The sequence below is a fragment of the Dipodomys ordii genome, unplaced genomic scaffold, assembly GCF_000151885.1.
Source record: "Dipodomys ordii isolate 6190 unplaced genomic scaffold, Dord_2.0 Scaffold69, whole genome shotgun sequence".
Lineage (NCBI taxonomy): Eukaryota > Metazoa > Chordata > Mammalia > Rodentia > Heteromyidae > Dipodomys > Dipodomys ordii.
In genome coordinates this window covers 2035705-2039653 of record NW_012267285.1, presented here as the reverse complement: position 1 = coordinate 2039653, position 3949 = coordinate 2035705, and positions in this window count along the sequence as shown.

Here is a 3949-nt window from a genome sequence, read left to right as displayed (position 1 = left end):
CAAGCCCCACGGCTGACCAAAAGAATAAAAAAAGACTGTGTGTTTCAAAACCACAATACTGATGGCACGGGGTGCTCGCTGTCAGACGCGGTGTTTGGAGGCTGCTGCCTTCCAGGGAGCGAGGCCGGAGGCCGGAGGACCGAGGCCAGTCTGGAGGCTGTCACTCGGGAGGATTAAATGCTATATTCCGACTCCCTGCTTGTCATCGCAGCCCGCGGATGTGGCGCCTCCTCCTCGGGTCCACCCAGCCTGGCTCACCTCCCCTCATCCGCAGGGCCGCCCCCATCAGACGGTCAAAGACTTCAAGGGGGGGAAATGAAGGCTTAGAACCAAATGGTGGGCACCCTCCTTCCCCCCAAAAGAAAAGCCAGTGGTGGGCTGTGATTGAACTGATGGGGGGGGCCTTCATGGCTCACACCTGCAATCCCAGCTACTCGGGAGGCTGAGATCTGAGGATCACGGTTTGAATATCCACGAGGCTCCTATTTCCAATTAACCACCCAGAGTGGGGAAGCAGAGGTGAGGATCAAGTGGTAGAGCACCAACCTTGAGCAAAAACAAACACAAAAACAAACCAACAACAACAACAACAAAACGTAAGGGGCAGTGCTCAAGTCCTGAGTTCAAGCCCCAGTACTGACACCAAGAGAGACAGACAGACATTCAGAGAGAGACAGAGACACAGAGAGAGAGACAGGGAGGGGGCAGAAAATGAGATTAACTGTATTCCAGCAAAGATCTTTGGATCTTGGTGTATTTGGAAATCTAGAACGCTCTGTGTATATGTATAATTGCTTTTTATTTTGGTTGGTGGTGGGCGCTGTCCCTGAGCCTCTTTGTGCTCAAGGCTAGCGCTCTACCCCTTGAGCCTGGACACCACCTCTGGTTTTTGTGGGGTTTTTGTATTGTTTTGCTGAGTCAATGGAGATCAGAGTCTCATGGACTTTCCTGCCCGGGCTGGCTTTGAACTGCGATCCTCAGATCTCAGCCTCCTGAGGAGCTGGGGTGACGGGCGGGAGCCACTGGCTCCCGGCTCCTTTTCTTTCATTTTCCCCTAGAAACTTTCCATCTGTGCGCTTTCCAGATTTGGCCTTAGGAGTCCTATTTAGAGCGAGCATGCTAAGAATGGTGGACCAGCCTCTGTGAACACGCACGCGCATGTGCACACGCACACACACGCGCACAGTGAGGATAATTCCCTACATGCTTGGCTCTCCACAATTCTTTCCTCGTCTCTTCCTGTCCACCGGGCTGATGCATCCAGGGAGATGGAAGTGCTGTGCGTTTTTTGTTTGCTGTCTGTCTGTCTTACCTTGGCCAGCTTCTCTCCGTGGCCCCGGGGGACTTCCCGCTCCTTCTCGTTATCCAGTTTGTTGGCCAACAGCAGCACAGGAACGCGGCCTCCGGCGGCATCCTGTAAGACAGGCCGGTCCCTGGGGGGGGACGAGCAAGGCCGCCACGCGCCTGGTCCACGCCCCCCACGCCAGGTTTGCGACGTAAGGCTGTGGTCTTGTCGGAGAATCTCCCGCTGCCCCCCACGTGGCCCGCAGCCAGGACTGCCGGCCTCAGTTTACCGCACGGTGCCGAGGCCTGCTGCTGATTACCGTCCACCCCACCCCCCCTCCACGGCCTCCTGGGCTCCTGGCTGCTCTTCAGCTGTTCTGGGGAGCAGGGGGCAGCCCGGGGGGGACAGCGGGTGCCGAGAGGCTCCCTAAGTGGTTAGACTACCTAATGAACCAGAACACGCCACAGGAACGCAATCGGCCGGGCCTCCATCTGCTCGGCGCTTGCTGGGCGTAGAAGTGGCCGCCCCCAGCCCCCGCCGAGGTCTCCCGTCGGTCTATCAGCCCACCACGGGGCAGCCCCGGGTCCACAGAATCTGTATCTGACGGGCTCCCAGCCCGGCTGCTACTTGTTTCTCTGTGCGTTGGTGTCAGATTAAATAGAACGGCTCACACCTGTCAGCCCCGCGACTCAGGAGGCTGAGATCTGAGGATCGAGGTTCGAAGCCAGCCGGGGCAGGAAAGTCCGTGAGACTCTGATCTCCCATGAACCACCAGAAAACCGGACGTGGCACTGTGGCTCACGGGGTAGAGCGCCCACCTTGAGCTGAAGAGCTGAGAGATGGCGCCCAGGCCCTGAGTTCAAGCCCCAGGACTGACCAAAGGCCGTCCCCGGTCTCTGCCTCCATCTCTCTGGGTAAGACTGACCTGGTTGCTCTTCTCCTCAATCCCAGGGGGGGGGGGAGGGCTGTGAATCTAGGCCTTCATGTGGAGCAGGGGGGGGGTGCTGTGAATCTAGGCCTTCATGTGGAGGGGGGGGCTGTGAATCTAGGCCTTCAAGTGGAGCAAACGCTCTGGGCGCTGTCAGCTGCCTCTCTCCAGCTCGTTGGAAGGTAGAGCCGTTGAAATTAGAACGATGAGCCATCGCCCCTGCTTTAAATAACCAGCGCTGTCATGTCAGCCCTTGACAGAGGCCTGGCTTTCAGTCACACACACACAGCTGCTAAGTGAGGAGCGTGCGCGTGCACGTGCATGCGCGTGTGCCTGTGCGCGTGCACGTGCGTGTGAGCGCGGCTCCTCTCTCTCTTTGCCCAGAGGTTTCAGACGCGTGCTGGGCCCGGGGGGAGATGGCTGGCGTTTCTCCCAACGACACCAACAGCATTGTTTTTTCTGGGCGCATTAACACCCGCTGTGAGGCTGAGGGGGAAGGTTTAAAAAAACAAGGAGTGTGGAATTAGATCTTGGGGTTCCATACTCATCTGTCCCCCAACGATGAGTCAAAACAAGATGTATTTATGTCGCTCGGTTTAAACCGCCGGAGCTGCAGGCTCAACTTGGAACGAGGGAGAAAGAAAAAACTCTAACTGCTATTTTTGCTTTTATTATTATTATTTTTTTGCTGTACATTGTCACCAGGGATTGAGAGAGAGACAGACAGACAGACAGAGACAAAGAGATAGACAGAGACAGAGAGAGACAGAGACAGACAGACAGAGACAAAGAGACAGACAAAGACAGAGAGAGACAGAGACAGACAGACAGAGACAAAGAGACAGACAAAGACAGAGAGAGACAGAGACAGACAGAGACAGACAGACAGACAGACAGAGACAGAGACAAAGAGACAGAGACAGAGAGACAGAGACAGAGACAGAGAAAGACAGACACAGAGACAGCAACAGAGACAGAGAGACAGAGACAGACAGAGAGAGACAGAGAGAGAGAGAGCCTATCAGCACACAGAGACAGACTCATTCTTTTATTTGCTGTTTTTGTGCCCAACCTGGGGTTTGAACTCAGGGCCTGGGCGCTGTCTCTGAGCCCTTTTTTTTTTGGTTCAAGGCTATTGCTCTACCACTTTGAATCACAGCTCCACTTCTGGTGTGTGCGTGTGTGTGTGTATGTGTGTGTGAGTGTGATTAACTGGAGATCCGAATCTCACGGACTTTCCTGCCTAGGCTGGCCTTGAACCGTAATCCTCAGATCTCGGCCTCCAGTCGCTGGGTCTGATGGGTATAAAGGGCCACTCTTTGAATGACACCTCTCACAAGAACAAACCAGGGCCCGGTGCGAATGACCAGAACCGCCTTTCCCCCAAAGCTAGGCCCTGCCCCTCGAAGATCTCAGGATCACCCCGCTGACAACCGAAGCCCTGGGTTTGGGATTTGGATTGGGGGGCCCTGTGCTGGCCCTGGACGGGTGCTCTCCTCCTTGAGCCACACCCACGGGGCCGGCATTCTCTTTTCTCGGGTATCTGGTACAGCGACACAGGACCCGACCGATGCCACCAGGCCCCTGAGCACATCCACCGCTGTCCAACACAGGACTGGGGGAGGGGAGGACATCACAAGGGTCTCCCAGGGATTTGGGGGTCGGGGGCTCTATCGCTAAATGATTGGCCCGGCTGTCACCGACAGGGATAGTAGGAACTTCCTTTCTGGAGAATT